Here is an 18711-nt window from a genome sequence, read left to right on the forward strand (position 1 = left end):
AGATGAACACTCAGTTTTCGCCATGAACTACTTTATCCTTAAGGATCACAAAAATTGAGCAGACCAACTTCAGACAAAAGGCCAACGCTAGAAAGGGACACACTAAAACACAGACAGATAGATCCTGGCTGTAGTGATGGAATAAACAAGTCAGACAGAAGCATAATGCATCTGCCATTTACTTTCCAGAAATCCTCAACAACAGACAATTATTCCACTAACCAAGGGCTTTTCTACACAATAACCTCTGCAGCCTGGGGCAATGCAGCCGTGCATTCGAGTACATGCACACCCAGTGTGTGCAGGCTGGCAGCTGAAACCTTCCCATACTTCTCTCTTCATTGCTGCTGAAACATTTTGACTCTCCAACCCTACGCTCTGGTTCTGCAATAATTCCCCACACAGTCAAACTACAGTTTCAGGCACATCCCATCGCCTGCCCAGGATGGAATCCCCAGAGTGCGACTGTTCCCAATTCCATTTTTCCCGTAGGAAACAATGGGATAGAGAGGAATGTGTGCAGGCGCCTCAGCAATGCACACAGCTGAACCACACAGGAACAGCTGGTGTGATGTGGAAGACGGTGAGACAGAAGCGAGAACTCTGGGGTTGTCAGCTGCCAATTCAACACCTGGTAATGACAGAAGTAGTAGAGGAAATTCTAACTGCTTTTAATATACCAAGAAATAACTGCTACTTGCCTGAGCTTTAGAGTGGAAAATCCCTTTATAACACAATTAAACTTCACGATGTCCTGGTGACCCCATGTGACCCATCTTCAAACAAATCACCATTCTGAAACCTCTCAGCTGCTTCTCCTGTGACACTGAACACCTGACAACTCTTTCACTGCCAGTGGTCCTGCTGCCTCTCCTGCTCCATCACATTTTCATCACCACCTTCAGATGCCTGCTACTCAGCAAGGTCAGTGAAGGATGAAGGAAAACAGGACCATGACAACAGTAACCAGAGCAGGGTATTAAACAACTGACGGCAGAGCTCTGAAACAGAAGGGTCAGACAGCAAGGCATTACTGTGCACAAGCTTTCACAGTGCAGACGCAGTATAGACAGGGTAAGAATCTGCTCCCCAGCTCTGGAAAACCCAATCCCCTCAGCAGCAGCACTACTGACACCTGCAAGCTTCCTTCCTTAAGTTCTAAGGACAGAGGAGCATCACCTGGATCCAGATGCAGCCCACCTCTGACTACTGCCATTCTGAGGTGTTGCATTTTTCATATCGATCAGCAAGAACTTAGAAAGCAAGATTTCAGTTAACTGTCCTAAAACTTAAATCCCCAACAGGAATTGCCTCAAAAGGTCGATCAGAGACGAGCCGGCTCCATCTGCTGCATGGCCTCCCCTGACCACCACACACAAAGCTCAAGACCTCCCCAGCCTGTCCCAGCCAGCGCCCCAGAAAGGTGCTGTCAGACCTCTCCGCTCCCCTGACAGCCCCCCGGCCAGCTCCCCGGCACAGGGCACACGCCGGCTGCAGGCTGCCAGCCAGCCTTAGGGACAGGGAGTCACTCCAGGAAAACTCATGTTTTCCCCAAAGACCAGGTTCTGCTCCGAGCCCGAGCTACCGCCGCGAGCCCACAGCACCCTGCCTCTCCGCAGCACCCGAGGGGTGCAAACCCCGACCCGGAGCAGACACCAGCCCTGTCCCACCTGCTTCGCACGGCATCCCTGCAGCCACAGGCACCTCCTGAAAGGGGAAACCTGCGAGAGCAGTTTTTAAATGTGTTTCCACGAAGACCAGGCAATTACAGAAAACAGATTTCACAGGGAGAAAACCAGAGAAAAGGAGGAGGAGGAAACTGGTCTGCCTGGCTACATGAAATTGGGATGAGAACAAGCAGAGATGCAGGGCAGAGCAGAACTGAACAGGAGCTTGAAAGCGACGGGAAGGAAAACCAGGCAAGATGAACTATACAGGTGTTCTGGACAGGAGCCTGGTTTTGTTTAAATCTTGATTAATTCTTCCTTATCAGTTATTCTGATGATTAATTCTATTTTCACATGGGCATTTTGTCAACATTTAAGAAGATGCACAGGAGACCCCAGGAGAAGCCCCAACACTCACCTAGGAACGAGGTGACGATCTGCAGACCGACAGCACATCAGGCGGGACAAGCTTGCAAAGAAGAACGATGGCAACCAGTTACATCACGTTTACAGCAATCCACAGCCACATGCAGTGACAAGCGACTATTTTATGCAGAGCTGGTGCAGAGCAGAGAGCTGGAGATGAAGGAGCGGCTGACGGGGGAGGCTGAAGCAGTGCCACCCACGGCAGGAGCTCTGCCGGCTGTTTGCAGTCTCAGAGCAAGTGTTGCTGCCGGATTTCACAACCAGAAGCACTCCCAGGATCCCAGCACACAGAAACTTGTCCTTTAATTACTTTTCAATTACTTCTTGTACCTTCATTGTGTGAGACTTCTGCTCTGCCTGCAGATGTCAAGAGATTCTTTTCTGAAAGCAGAGCAGGGTGGTTCCAACTTGAAACAAACAGGATTTGTCTTTTGGAAAAGGTGCAAATTAGATGCTCAGCACAGAAACTGAACTTTGTCCAGAAAGCCAGAGGAGCAGCAGGGCTCTGCAAAGGGGCTGGGCTCCAGCACACCCCCATGCTCACCCCCCCACATCGCTCCCAGCACCCCCGAGCTGGGAAAAACTGTCCCACAGCCAGAAGGCAAGAGCCCGCCTGGGCCAGCTCTCGCCCTTGGGCTTAATGCCGGTTTCTGATCAGCACCTCTTGGCTCTGGTGACTGGCACCCTCTGAAGCACCACTCTGAGGTGTTTCATCAGATTGAACCCACCCAACCCAAATCACCACAGACAGCAGAAAATATTAAATGCGTCACCTCCTTCACACTTGAAGTAAAAATAAAGAGCTAAAATTCACTTTCCCTGGGGTAACCTGACAGATAAACCCCGCAGACACAACAGACCCTTACAGACAGCAAAGACCCACCAAGTTCAAGGTAAAAGGACAAGCACAGACACACATCAGAACATCTGAACAGCCCGAACTGTGACAACAAAACTTTTTTTAAAAAAAATCAGAACCATGAAAAAGTTTGGGTTTTTAGACCAAAGCTTCCCCTTCCCCGGGGATCCCACCACCCCCTCCAGGGAAATCGGCCCCAGCCCCTGCACTCACCCACTGCTAGGCCGGAGCCACCACCACTGGTGCTGGTGCTGGTGCTGCTGGTGCTGCTGGTGCTGCTGGTGCTGGTGCCACCTTTGCAGGAGAAAAATTCATTCAGCCATCCAGAACAAAGCGAGTGTTTTAAAAGGAGGAATTCCCACTTGCTGGGTGAACCAAACTCTCTTCCTGGAACATCCCTCAGTGCAGACCACAGAGAGCTGGAGGACCTCCTGCCTAGGCCGCCTCACTGCAGACCATAGGCCCTCGCAGACTGTCAGCAGGAAGTAGGCCCTGTGGGGGCCAGGGGGACCCCCGGGGGGGCTCCAGCACGTTGACCCCCCCCAGCACCTGCCCACACCCCTGCCTGTGCCGTGAGTGGGGGATTTGGGAGCTGGGGGGATTCTTGGGAGGGTGATATTGGGGTTCTGTGGGAGTTGTGGGAGTTATTGGTGTCCTGAGGGGGTTATTTGGGTCCTAGAGGGAGTGTAATGGAGTCGGGGGGTGGGGGGTGTCCTGGAGGGGTTTGGGAGGGTTATTGGGGTCCTCGGGGGGGGTCTTGAGGGAGATATTGGTGTCTGAGGTGGGGGGATTGGGGACATCCTGGAGGGGGTTCTGGGGGAGGTACTGGGGTCCTGGGGGTGTCTTGAGGGAGGTATTGGTGGAGGGTCTTGGTGCTTGGGGGGTGTTATTGGGGTCATGGGGGAGTTCAGGGGGTTATTAGTGTCTGGGGGTGGGAAGGGGGGGGGAGTGTCTAATGATCATCTCCTGGGGGTGGTTTCTGGGGGAGATATTGGGGTCCTGGGGGACAGTAATGGGGTGCAAGAAGGGTCCAGTAGGGGCTGCTGGGGTACTGGGAGGGATCTTGTGGGGGATAAACCCCCCCATAACATTTCAAAACACCTCTTATATCCCCCATATCCCCCCAAACCACCCCATATCCCACCAAATCACCCCCAAACCCCCCATATCTCCCCAAATCACCCCAAAACACCCCATATCCCCTAAATCAACCCCAAAACCTCCCCATAATCCCCCAAACCCCCATATCTCATCAAATCCACCCAGATCACCTCAAAACTTTCCCATAGCACCCCAAAACCCCACATATCCTTCCAAAATAACCCTTATATCCCCCATATCCCCCAAACACCCCCATATCCCCCAGGTCTCCCCCACATATCCCATCCAAACCCCCCATATACCACCAAATCACCCCCAAAACCCCCCATATGCCCCCAAATCTCCCCCATATACCCCCAACCCCACCATATACCCCCATATCACCACAACCCCCCATATATCCCCAAATCACCCCTAAAATTCCCCATACACCCCCATATCCCCCATATCCCCCAAAACCCCCATAAACCCCAAGTCACCCCCATATCCCCTCAACCACCCCCATAACACCCACAAACTTACTATACCTGCTAAACCTCCTCTATATCCCCAAATCAACCCACAACCCACCCATATCCCCTAAATCACCCCCCAAACCTACCCATATGCCCCCAAACCCCCCCATATCTCACCAAATCCCCCCTAAATGCCCCATATCTCCCCAAATACACCCAAATCACCTCAAAACCTTCCCATATCACCCCAAACCGTCCCATATCCTTCCAAAGTACCACTTCTATCCCCCATATACCCCCAAACACCCCCATATCACCCCCAAATCACCACTCAATATCCCCCCAAACCTCCCCATCCCACCAAATCACCTCCAAAACCACCCATATCCCCCCAAATCACCCGCCATATCCCGCCAATCCCTCCCATATCCCCCATATCCCCCCAAACTCCCCATATATCCCAAATCAACCCCAAAACCTCCCCATATGGCCCCAAACCCACTCATATCCCTCCAACTCACCCCAAAAACCCCTTATATACCCTAAATCAACCCCAAAACCTCCCCATATGACCCCAAACCTACCCATATCCCCCAAATCACCCCAAAAACTACCCATATCTCCCCAAATCACACCACAATATCCCCCCAATATCCCATATCTCCCCAAATCACCCCAAAACCCCCCATATCCCCCCAAACCTCCCCAAAACTTCCCCATATCCCCCATTTTACCCCCAAACATCCTGTCTATCCCCAGATCACGCCAATACCTCCCCACATCCCCTAAATCACCACCAAAACCTCCCCATAAGTCCCCAAACCCCCCATATCCACCCAACCCCCCCAAACCCCCCATATCTCCCCTATATCCCCACAAATCATCTCAAAACCTGCCATTACACCCCAAAACCCCCATATCCTTCTAAAGTCCCCCTTATATCCCCCATATCACCCCAAACCCCCAAATATCCCAGCAAATCACCCCCAAAAACCCCCATATACCCCCAAACCACCCCCACATCCCCCCAAACCCCCATAACTCCCCAATTAAACCTAAAACACCCCCATATTCCCCCATATCCCCCATATGACCCCAAAACCACCCGTATCTCAACAAATCACCCCAAAATTCCCCATATCCCCTAAATCTCCCCCAAAACCTCCCCGTATCCCCCAACCCCCCCCAAATCCCTCCTAAATCCCCCATATCCCCATAAATCACCTCAAAACCTGCCCATATCCCCCCAAACCCCCATATATACCCCAAATCACCCCCCCATCCCCTCAAACCACCATACCCCCCAAATCACTCCCCAAACCCTCATATCCCCTCAAAACACCATATCCCCCCAAACCACCCCAAAAACCCCCATATACCCTAAATCACCCCCAAAACCTCCCCATATGCCCCCAAGCCCCCCATATCATCCCAAATCAGCCCATGTACCCCAAATCACCCCAGAACTTCCCCAAACACCCCCGTGGCCAACCTCCACTCCAGTGACCCCCACACACACCAGGGTACCCCCCGGACACCTGGGTTCCCTCAGAGTGGGGCTGGGGACTCCCCAGGTGCCTGGTTCCTCCCAAGACACCCCTCTCTGTCACTCTGTGTGTGTGTGTGTGTGTGTGTGTCCCAGGCACCATGATATTATTATTATAATTATTATAATATTATTGTATTATTATATTGGATGAGAAAAGGGGCTTCTGTGTTCATGGAGGTGCTGGGAATGCCGCAGCACGTCCTGGAAACATGAAGGAACGAAGGTCATTGGAACTAGGCGTCAGCATGGAGTCAGCAGGAGAAACCCTGCTGGCCCCACCTAATAACCTTCTGTGGTGAAATGACTGGCTGGGGAGACGAGAGGAGTGCGGTGGCCACTGTCCACCCAGACGTGAGGAAGGCTTTCCGCAGCGTCTGCCAGAATAGCCCCGTGGAGACGCTGAAGCAGCGTGGGCTGGCTGAGGAGAGGGGGAGGTGGGTAGAAAGTGGCTGACCAGCCAAGGCCAGAGGGTGGTGAGCAGCGGCACCAAGTGCAGCTGGAGCCCGGGAGCCAGCGGGGAAGCCCAAGGCAAGAGGCATTGCCAGCAGGTGGAGGGAGGAGGGGTCCTTCCCTCTGCTCCGTCCTGCGCTGGGCTCCCCAGGGCAAGAGAGGCGGGGCCATGCTAGAGAGGCGGGGCCATGCTGGAGAGAACGCCCAGCCTGTGGCCCCGCCCACTGTCCGTTGGGATCGGGCTGTCAATCAGTTGGAGCCAACAGCCCCCAGCGCCGGCAGCACGGAGCTGTGCTGGCACAGAGCGGCACTGGGAGGAGGCAGGGTCTGGCCGAGCAGCGCTGACCAGGCTCCGGCAACCCGCTTCCCATCCTCGCTGTCACCGGCTGGGCCGCATCCTTGGTGCACAGCGAGGGTCCTCCTGTCCCGGGCAGGATGGGCCAGGCCAACGGCTGCTGTGGCTCCAGGTGGGCTCCCCCCGTGGCTTGGGGACAGGGGGGCACGGCCAGGCCCCGCAGCAGCGGCCTTTCTGATGCCTGCCGTGCTCTGCTCCGCAGGGACGCTCTCGCCGATGCAGAGCCGGTGCTGAGCGCAGACGTGCAGCTGACCCGGGGCTGCAAGAGGAGCGAGAGGCGCCTTCTCCTCCTCCAGGAGGAACTGGTGGTCACCAAGCTGCGGTAAGACCCTCCGACCGAGCTGCCCTTGCCCCATCCCTGGCCCCGGCTCAAGGGCTGGGACACCCTGGCCCCCGGCCCCAGGACCTGTGTGCTGGATGCACCAATGCCCATCCCAAGGGCAGGAGGGGAGCAGGGCTCTGCCCGGGGGGGCACCCCAAGGAGGCCACCTCCAGCTCACTGCCTGCCTCTGCTCTCTGCAGAGGTGGCACCACCCTGCGCCCACAGCTCCGCCTGGCCCTGGACCAGCTGTGGGTGCTGAGTGACGGGAAGGAGGCGGCGTGGGAGGAAGAGGTGGAGGGTGTCGGCAGCCGCGAGGAGAGGAGCTCCCTCATCTTCCTCTGGCCCAGGGGCTCCTGCACTGCCACTTTCGGGTGAGTCGTGGTGCCACGTCCCACGGCCGGGCAGGAGAGGTTCCTGTGAAGGGCCTCTGCCCTCCGTGCAGAGCCTGGGCAGGGAGCGGGCAGCACGCCGGCAGGGAGGGATGGGGGGCATTTCTGCGTCCTGCATCCCCTGGTCACCTTTTGATCCCCAGAAGGGAAGGACCAAAGCAGGTGCTGTGGCAGGACAGAGGGAGCCAGGGCTTGGGCAGCAGCTCTGTCCCGCCCCATGGCGCTTCGTCCTGCCCCTGTGTCCTTCCCCAGGGGGCAGGGCTGTGCAGGCATCCGCCTCTGCCCACGGGCTGGGGGGCAGCGGGGCCTGACGCTGTTTCTCCTCTTGCTGCAGCTCCCAGGCGCTGAAGGAGCTGTGGGTGCAGACATTGCTGGGGTAAGCTGGGGGGTGCTGCAGCCACAGCCAGATGGGGGAACACAGCTCCCCAGCTGGGGAGAGGTGCCCCCGCGGCTGTGGGCAGCTCTCGGGGAGAGCTGCCTGATGAGAGAGAAGAGGTGGCTTGGGGCTCACCCAGCTCTGTCCCTTCCCGGTGCACAGGATACCTGACGGAGCCAAGAAGCCCCGAGTGACCCTTGTCCCGTCACTCAAGCTCCTGGAGAAGCTGAGCCGCCGCCATGCCGTGAGTGTCTGTCTGGCCTGGGCGCTGTCCCCAGCACTGCTCCTCCAGCTGAGCAGCACAGGCATCACTGCTCACCTTCTGCCACTGCTTTTCTCTTGCCAGTGGAGGCTGTTCAGCACCAGGAGCCTGGAGAGGCTGGTGGAGCACCAGTCAGAGGTGAGAACGGCTGCCTTTCCCCTCTGGCTGTGCTGGGGTGCAGGGATGGGCATGCAGTGGGGTGAGCTTGCGAGGGAGGGAGGGAGGGAGGGAGGGTCCCCTGGTGCAATTCAGGGAGTGGGGAGGGTTGAGGAGCCACCAGGAATGCTGGCATATCCTTGCTGGTGGCACTGGGAGAAAACCTGCCACATGGGTCAGAGAGCCCAGGAGGGCAGAGGGTCCCCACTCCGCGGTGCTCAGGCTGCTGGTGCCGGGTTCTTGCAGGCTGATCTCAAGCAAGGGCCTCCAACGGTCCCGTCGAGCAGTGAAGGGGGACTTTGCCGCTCACCAGGTGAGTTTGGGAAAGAAAGGACCCTCCTGCATGCAGCTGGGCTGTGCTCACTTGTCCCTTGAGTGTCCCCATCCAGGTTGGGCAGCCCAAGGGAGGACGTCAGCCAGAGAAGGAAGGACAGCGCTGGCAGCGGCCGATGGACGTGGCTCTGCAGGGACACGCAGCCTCTGGTGCTGCCCACAGCCTGGAGGAGGACAGGGCCAGGACTGGGCCAGGCTGTCCCAGGCTCTCAGGAACCCCCGAGCCGGAGCTGTTGAGCTGGAGCCGTGGTTCCAGCTGCCGGCTCCCTGCCTGTCCTGCCTCACCGCTCAGCACCATGCTGCAGGCAGGGCAGGGCAGGCTCCGGGAGCGCTGGCCTGGCGGCATCCACTGATGGGCTCTTGCTCTCTTTTCCTTTGCAGCAGGAGGGATCAGCAGCAGAAGAAGCAGCAGCAGCAGCAGCAGGAGGTGGAGGGGGCTGCCCTGGCCCTTCGCTCTGCGGCGGAGCCCGGCCTCTGTCCCGGCGCCAGGGCAGGCGGGCTCCGGCTGCAGCAGGGCGCTCTTTGGGCAGCCCCTGGCAGCCCTCTGCGAGGATGGCACACTGCCCCGGCCCATCCAGGTCAGCCAGCCTGTCCAGGGGGTCCCCAGCCCTCCCTCCGCAGGCTCCGGAGGGGCAGCGGGTGTCCCCAGGAGCTCCGGGGATGGGGCACTGGGCTCTTCACCCCCAGCACGGAGCCAGCTCTGGGGCAGTTCTCTGGCCACCGCCGCTGGAAGGTGGCTCCTCAGCGACGCAACTGTCCTCCTGCCTCTCCTGCAGGAGCTGCTGGCTGTGCTGAAGCAGGAAGGACCGTCGACGGAGGGGATATTCCGGAGAGCCGCCGGTGGGACAGAGCTTCGGGAGCTGCGGGAGGCCTTGGACTGCGGCGCAGACGTCGACCTGGGAAGCCAGCCCACGCTGCTGCTGGCCGCCATCCTGAAGGTGAGCGCTTCTGCCCTGCGGCTGGAGGAGCTCCTGGCTGGCCCCGAGTGCTCAAATGCTCACTTGGAGCCCTGGGCCTTGCAGGACTTCCTCCGGAGCATCCCCTGCAAGCTCCTTGTGACTGACCTCTATGAGGACTGGATGGCGGCGATGCAGAAGGCCAGCAGGGAGGAGAAGATCAGGGAGCTGAGAGCGTAAGTGTGGGCAGCAGCCTGCCTGTTGAGCAGGAGCCCTGACCGCTGGCCCAGAGCACCTGGAAAGCTGCGCTGGCTCCCACCAGCCTCGGGCGAGTCTGGGGAACGCTGTGGGCAACATCTGCTTTATTAGCACCGTGTTCCTGTTCCCCCAGGGTGGCCGAGAAGTTGCCTGCAGCCAACCTCCTCCTCCTGAAGCGGCTGCTGTCCCTCCTCCAGCACATCGGCCACCACGCAGCCACCAGCAGGATGGGCTGCAGCAACCTGGCTGTCTGCGTTGGGCCAAACCTGCTGAGCCCAGCCCACGCAGACCTGCTCCCACTGGAGGCCATGCTGGAGGTGACCCACAAGGTACACATCCCCACCTGCCGGGGCAGCCTTCCCGGCCCACCAGCGCTTGGCTGCGCAGAGGGCTCTGCAGGCCTCCTCCCACCAGCAAATGCTGTCGGGGTGGCTGCCTGGAGGAGCAGCCCCACAGCCACAGCCTCTGGGCAGGAGCAGGGGGCAGGGGTGGGAAAGGCTGCTTGGTCCCTTGTCAGGCAGGGGGATTGAGACCCACGGTTTGATGTGTGCAGGTGAACGTGCTGGTGGAGTTTCTGGTGGAGAACTGCAGGGATCTCTTTGAGGAGGAAGCGGGCAGCCTTTCCAGCCCAGCAGACGAGGAGCTGCCAGTCCCCCTGGAGAGATTCAGAGGTGAGAGGGGGGACTGAGGGTTGGCACCGGCTGGGCCTTGGGACACCAGAAACCTCCGTGTTGCTTCTGACAGGGCTGGGCATCGAGTGTTGTCCTCTCAGCCCCGCTTGTCCTGTGGCCTCTCTTGCCACTGCTCTCCAAACATGAACGTCTTCCTCTGCAGGATGAGCTGAAGCCTGCAGACAGGGCATTGGAGGGCTGACCACAGAAGTGTAGGGCTTCGGGTGGGGGTTGCTTTAGCTCTGTTTGCTTCCAAGAAGTCACCATGTTGTACATGCTTTTGCTTTCTAGACCTGAGTTTGGAAGAGAAAAGTGTCCCTGCAGGCAAAGTGGACACCGAGCACCGAGCAGAAGCTTTGCCGCATGCACCCCCCTCTCTGCTCGGTGTCCTCACGGAAGATGGGGGAGATACGGCGGTGGAGTCTGAAGTGGGAGAGGTACGTCAGCTCCCCAAACACGGTGACAGCGTGTCTGGGGTAGGAGGGGACTCGCTGCTGTGCCTCTGCCTGGCAGTAGAGCTGGTGTGGGTTTGGGTTATTCCTCCACCCCTTGGGATGATACATAGCAAGGGAAATTGGCAAGGTTGTGTCTCAAATGCACTCGGCAGGTGCTTAATCAAACCAAAGGCCCACAAAATGCCTACAAAGAGGCAGAGGGGAGCAGCTGTCAACTTCAGGGGGGTTTTGCTCAGGCCCTACTTCATCAGAGCTTCCTCAGGTCTATTTGGGGGTCAGCAGGGGAACTGTGTGAACTGTGGCTGATGCAAACCAGCCCAAGGCATCTCCTCTGGAGATCTCAGGTACCAATTTAGCAAAGAGTCGCTTACCACTCCAGGTCACCCCTTGCCACATGCCAACTGTGACATTTCTGGTTTAGGCACCGCCAGCTTTGCCTCGAGCCACCCCCGAGAGCATGGCAGACTCCCTGGGGCGCCCAGAACAACTGGCCAGGTTTCCAGAGGAAAGAAGGTAAAATGAGCTCGCTTTGGTTAAAATCAGAACTGACTCCAGTGGGTCGTGGCTTTCCCTATCTAATCCCGCTGTGGGATGGAAAGATTTGCAGGCTCTGCCCACGACGAGGAGAAGAAGAGGAGCCGGAAGAGAAGAGAAGCCTGGGGAGAAGAGAGCGAAAGCTGCGTGGAAAAGAAGAGGAGGAAGAGAGAAGGTGCTTCTGGCGACGGACCAGCGAAAAGACGCAGGAAGGCGCAGCAGGTCGGGCAGCCCAGGTGCGTGCCGGGCTCTCTGCCCAACTTTCACACCTCTCCACACTCCTCTGCGTCAGCCCAACGCGCTGGCGAGGGACAGCGAGGGACGGTGCTGCACGGGGTCTGGAAATAACTCCCTGGCAGGGCCCAGGGGCTCCCGGCCGAGCCCTGCGGCGTGGCACAGGGGCACTGCGCGTCTCTGCGCGCGCTCGGGGCTCGAAGGGCATTGCCCGGGGGACGAGGCGCCAGAGCCACCCCGTAGCCAGCGCCAGCAACAGCTCTCTGCTCTGGGCCGTCAGCAATTCCTCACACACGGTGTTCCCCAGAGAGGGCAGCACAACCCTGCCTCTTCCTGCCGCCAGGGACTCACCAGAGCTTTCTGACTCTCTCCTTGCAGGTGCCGATTCATTGTCACCGCCTGATCCGCTGACTTTGGGGCCCCCAGCGTTGCTGTTTGCAATAAAAAGTTGTTTTCTCTCTTGTGACCGAGTCTGCCACAAGACATTCTGGAGTGGGGGCTGTTGTTCTGTGATGGATCCTGGGGGAGGAGTTTGGGCTGGTCCCTTGTCCCAGCACCCTTCCCAGTGGGCGTCAGGGCTGAGTCGAGGTGCTGTAGGAGGGAAACCCAAGCCCAGAGTCACGCGGGAGGGTGGAGGTTGGACGGAGCCTGTTCAGGTCGTCTGGTCCAAGCTGGGCTCAAGCAGGCTCAGCTCGAGCAGGCTGCCCAGCACCATGTCCTGGGGAGTTTGGGGTTTCTTCCAGGAGCAGCGCCGTGAGCTCAGGGTGAGGGCGAGACGTAGGCAGGGCACGGTGGCCAGGAAGGGCTGAAGGTCCTTATGGGGCCACCGTCCCCGGCAGCTCGCTGTCCCCCGGGGCCCTCATCCCTGCACACGGATTGTCGGGCAGTTTCCTCAGAGCCCCCGAACTCATGGCAATGGTACAAACCAAACGTCCCCTCTGGGCGGTAGAAACCCTCCCCTCAAACGCTGCACCCACTCCTGGGTTGGAGTCCTGCAGCTGCGCCTGGGGGGTTTCCTCCAACACAATTTTCCTCTGCACAGGGAAATACTAAACGCTCCCAAAGTAAGGAGCCGGTCGGGGGTTTCTGGTGGGTGAAGGGGGCAGCCGTAGCGCTGGGTCTCCCCGCCAGCCCCAGGGGGTACAAATACCTTTTAGATGGCCCGCAGGCACGGTACTGAGCAAGACCTCAGCTTGCCTTTGATTTTTTAAATCAATAAACAAGTAAATAAACAAATAAAAAATGCTGTAAATAGCCTAAAACAAAGCTTCAGATGGAGAAGACAGCCGTGCTGGGGCACGCCGGGGCAGCCTGGTTTGCTGACAAGGCAGCTGGAGGCTCACAGCCCCCCCAGCCCCACTCCCCGATCCCCTGAAGGCTCACAGCCCCCCCCAAATATTTCTGTAGGACCTACACACCCCCCCGCATTGACACTGACTCCACCCCACACCTTCACTGCAAGGTTCTTTATTCCCTTAGGACACCCCCGCCCCCCCCCGACAGAAAACCCCCCAAAATACACCAAAAATAAAAGGGGGGTGGGACTTCCACAAGCCACGCCCCCCCACACTCCTCCCCCCCGCCCGGCAGGTTTAAGGCACTTGTGGGGTGGGGGGAGAGCAACCCACCGGGCTTGGGGGGGGACGAGGAAGTGAGGGGCTGGCGGGGGTGACCAGCAGAGATGGGGGGGTCACTGGGGGCGGGGTGGTCACTTTGGGGGCCAGGGCGGGAGCGGTACACCACCACGCACAGACGCTGCCCAGAGTGCGTCAAGGCGGCTGCGGGAGAAGAGGAGGCGGAAAGGGGGGGGCTGTGACCCCAAAGTGCACTACAGCTGCCCCCAAACCGTGCCCCCACAGTGCTCCCCACAGACCTTAGCACCCCCAAATCACCCCAGACAACCCCCATATCACCACAACCCCCCCATATCCCCTCAAATCACCCCAAAATTTCCCTATAGCCCCCCATATCCCCATATTACCCCAAAACCTCCCATATCCCACCATATCACCCCAAAACAGCCCATAACCTCCCAAATCACCCCAAAACACCCCCATATCCCTTCAAACCCCCCATATCACCCCCAAACCAACTATACCCCCAAACCTCCTCTATATCCCCCAGATCATCCCTAAACCCCCCATATCCCCTAAATCACTCCCAAAACTTCCCCATATCCCCCCAAACACCCCATATGCCCCCAAACCCCCCCAAACCCTTACATATCTCCCCAAATCCCCACAAATCACCTCAAAACCTCCCCATATCACCCCCAAAACCCCATATCCTTCCAAAATACCCCTTATATCCTCCATATCCCCCAAACACCCATATCCCACCAAATTACCCCAAACCCGTCATATTCCCCCAAATCTCCCCAAAACTTCCTCATATACGCCCATATCCCCCCAAATCCCCCCAACCCCCCATATCTCCCCAAATCCCCACAAATCACCTCAAAACCTCCCCATATCACCCCCAAACCCCCATATCCTTCAAAAATACCCTTATACCCCCCAAACACCCCCAAAACCCCCCTGATCCCCCCAAATCACCCCCACATTTCCCCCCCAAACACCCCCATATTCCGGCAAATCACATTAAACCCCCCCATAGACCCCCAAATCACACCCCCATATCCCACAAAACCCCCCCATATCAGAGAGACCACAGAGAGCTGGAGCAATACCCAGATAACATGGAATAAGCCTGATTTATTCTGTACAAACCTTTAGAGCGAATAATAACAGGAGAACTTTGGAAAAAATCTCCAGTTTTTCGTAGTGTTCCATCTTTCTTTTTAGCTGACTTCTTACTTGAAGTAGATTCTTGCTTTCTTAAGGGGTATACGTTTCTAAACAACTTTGTAGAAGACATCTGTACAGAAATACAAGATCATTGTTTAAGTTGAAAAACTGACTTATCTTCAAGTTTAATTCCATTTTATTTGACTTCAATGTTATTTTCAAGCTGACATTTTGAGCTTTGCTACTGATACCTCTGTTCATTATACTAATGATACTGTCACAGCAAGCAATGTAGACAACCTTATTTTATACCCAAAAGAAAAAAAATTATCAGAGTTTCACAGAATACATTTAAGGGCATGAGTAAGATAGGAAACAGATAGTTTCTTTTACAAAAAAGTAGATTCAAAGTTTTAGAGTATTTCATTAGACCAGCTGTTCTAGTTATAAAACAGAAGGAAACTGATGGTGAAAATAAGTCCTCTGTCCACCCTTTGAGCCTGCCCAGGTTACTACTAAGGCCTAAAATCTTATTTTTATAATTGTCATGCATATAGATGACACAAACCTTAGTTTTACCTCAAAAGGAATTGCCTATAACATGACATACGCTAAGAGTATGTTCAGACTAGTCTTCGTAACTACTCAGCATGCAACATCCTTCCCTGTGAATCCCTGTACGCTGCAGCTAGTACACGTTCTTGGCAAATACAGACTGACTCTCTTTGGTTAGCTTAGAAAGTTTAGCAGGAAGACAACGTAAGTGTTTAAGAATCCTATCAAAATACATAGATAAGGATAAGATACTGCTGCATAAGAATGTTTGCTCCTTTCACGAGTCCACCTATACAGAAAAGGTGGACTCGTGAAAGGAGAACTAACTTCAAAATTGAACATAACCAAACTATTGTCTTGTTGCTTGTAGAAGGTGAATTAGTCATAGCAGGTTTTGCATTTTTCTTGTTCTCACTTTTCACAAAATCCTAAGAAAATAAATATGACAAATTTTAACTAGGATTCTTCTGGAAAGAACAATTATCTGTATTAGAGAAGCAGCCACTGTTTAAATGCTATGACTAACAGTAGGGAGGCATTGACTAATACTGGATAGAGGTAACTATTCAAATGTGAATGAAACGCTAAACAAACTTGTGGAAGGGAACTAGAAATGCCTGTAGTCAAACCATTCTGACATTTACTATTTTCTTCTCTCCATTATTTCCTATACTTTTGTCTTTAAGAGATTTGACAAGCCAACACACAAATTGAAATTAATAACTCTAAGTGTCAATTCAGATTTATGGTGACAAGTATGAAAGCCAGGTTGGTAGCACAGTGCCTGGTTAAGCTGTCTTGTAATGACATCTTCTATCTCGTGAAGTGGTGCCAAGAGAGTTCAGATAACCGACAGCCATACCAGCTGGTAACAGCATCAGAAAATGGAAAGAGGGTTTTGTTCTTTAACTAGAAGGGAGTCTCTGCAAAAGATTTGGTTTTGTTTGTTTCTAAAAAACCAAGGGGGTTTTGTTTTATTTTTTTTAAAAAAATTTGACATGAGCAGTATGTGGTTATTTTAGCACTACAGGTTTCCCCTCAGTCCTTAGTTTTAGTTTTAACAGTGTTTTTCAGTTTTAGGAAATTTAAAAACCAAATTGTGTCTTCAGTAGACTTGTAACAGTTAAAGTTACTGAATCACTTTATAATCTATCTCTGTTTGGCATATGTAACATGAAGATAAATATTCAAGAGTAACATTCAGGTGAATAAAACAGCAATAAGATACTTTTAAAATTAGTTCCATGTTATTGAAAAATTACTTAGCTAAATGTTATCCCATCGGGGTATGAACATCTACACTATGAGAGGATTTATAAACGGATCAGTAAAACAGTCTTCTCAAAACATGGGTGACTACGTTAGATGAAATATATCCATCTGTAGATAAGTGCAGTACTTTTTCAGTGCCTTCAGAAGGATGATTATTTTTACACTTACTTTTCCAGCAGCCTAAGAGAATACTACTCTCAAAGAAAATTGGTTCAAGACATAGGAAGTTTAAATCAACTCTGCACATTATTCCAGAATGAAGTGTTCAATTCCAGATGAATTAACTTACACAGCTTTTAACAGTTACTTTTGCAATCCAAATTTAACAAAGTGAGTTTATCGAAGTACTGTTGAACACTAATCACTGAAGTGGCCATTTCCCTTAACTATTTTACTAAGAGATTAGAAAAACACCACTTGAGAACACTTGAAGGAGAATGCTAGAAAAGCATCAGACACTTCACTCCCCAGCTGAGACAAACTCACTCAAAGCGTCACTTACCACTTATGCAAATGATCCACAGGTCACCTCCCTTATACCCCCCTGTCAGCTGCAGAAGTCCTTACAAGTGCAGAGATTCATAAGCCCCACAAGTAAGATTACAGGTATGTAAGTACCACCACAATGAGGTGTCAGGGTTTCAGAGCCTCTGTAAGTGTTGTAGAGATAGCTGTGTTTGTGCTAGTGCTGATAAAAGGCAGAGGAAAGAAATGTGCAGTTCGAGTAGGAGCGGAGAAGATTTTTACCAGCCTGAACTGCTGTGAAGCCTTAGTCTCGCATGTAGACACCACAGCACTCTAGGAAGGCTGGTGCATATAACCTAGCACAGCTGAAGGAATTAAAGAGGAATTAAGTTCTACAGAAAAGAGGGAGGTTCAGGTGCTCATGCAATTAGTTCTGTATATTCCCTCTAAGTACAAAAAGATCAAAGAAAACACAGACTGGACAAAAAGTCAAAGGAAGTGGTCTTGAAACTCTGAAATGCATTGATTAAGCCCAGGGGCTTAACTTGTAACTGCCTATTAGAAGAGATTATAATTGATACCAGTGGTTGCTTAAACCAAAAGAAGCAGTTCTATTGAACTGGTCTGTAATCCTGCAGATCACAGCTAGAGACAGAAGCAAACAGTAAGAGCAAGGAGAGAGAAATTAAAAGGTAAAGAGGAAGTACCGATCAGGGACAAGTGTCCAGAGTCTGGATAAATTGAAATCTATGACTTTATTCAACATAGGCCAGAGATCCACCACTTGGCAGGGGGCGGGGCATGGGGGGGAAGAGGTTTAAATATTCTCTCTATGTATCCTTAGGATCTCAGTGAGAATCAAAAGGATAGGATTTTAACAAATGATCGGAGTAATAAATTGAAAAACTGCACAACATATTTTGTCAGTTGGTCTAAGTCATACCTCATCCACCTCTTCACTCTTCTTTTTCTTTCTTGGCTTGAGCATTTTAACTGTAAGTGGTAAGGTGCTGCCCTGGTGCTTCACCTCCATCTTACTGGGTTGCAGAGCTGTGAACTGGATTTCCACCTCTGGTTTTGGGAACTGACTAGTATTTCCATTTTCTGTGGACACTTCTGAAGAGTGAAGGACAATTTCTGAATGGTCCTGCAAATACATGGAAATTTTAAGAACACAAGTTTTGAAATAACTGAGCTAAAAAACCCATAATACATATCTTTCCCCAATGGATTGCAAAGTAAGCATTCCATTTTCCAGCTGTTCACTTTCAGAACACTTCTAATTGAAGGAATCTACTTCAAGCATAGCAGAGTTTAACCCTTACTTTCTAAATCTTTGTTACATTTTAAAAAGTTAATGTTTCTATCCACAACCACAGAACTTGAACTCAGCCTGATACTTTGTTTCCAAGTCATTTTGCTCAAGGGCAGAGACAGTCACAGTTTTCACAAGTAGCAGGAGTAGAATTGATATGACTTTCATCTTAACTCTGCCGCTCCTTAGGAGCTAGGCAGTAACGGGAGCTTTTGAGAGAAAGTATAACCTTTCTCTAGCCTATCTTTAAGGAACTCTCCCTTCCCCTTCTACACCAGAGAAGTTGTGCAAGTAACGAGGTCCAACCAGCAAGCTACAAGCCAAATTCAACCTATGAGAGACTTCTACATCACCACCTGTTCTCTGGAGGAAGAGCAGGCACTAAGGCAGCCCGCTGCCCACAAGCTGAAAACCTTGTCTTGTACCTGCTCACAGCCAAACCGCACGGACTGCACAGGGAGGGTGGGACGGAAAAGTCAGTTTGCACAATTTTTCTTCCTCATCAGCACTTACCTTCCACCATCCACCCAACCTGTTTTTCTTAGCAAAACCAGCAAGTTAGAGCTGTGGTCTTCCCAGCTCCTGCATCTCTGTGGCAGCAGTTTAGCT

General features: G+C 53.5%; 1 pseudogene; it reads right to left on the minus strand.

Moving 5' to 3' along the window:
- The window catches only part of LOC141918782 (kinesin-like protein KIF20B), a 55236-nt pseudogene that overhangs the window by 3422 nt on the left and 33103 nt on the right, over nucleotides 1–18711 (minus strand).

Source organism: Strix aluco, chromosome Z (genome assembly GCF_031877795.1).
Source record: "Strix aluco isolate bStrAlu1 chromosome Z, bStrAlu1.hap1, whole genome shotgun sequence".
Taxonomy (NCBI): domain Eukaryota; kingdom Metazoa; phylum Chordata; class Aves; order Strigiformes; family Strigidae; genus Strix; species Strix aluco.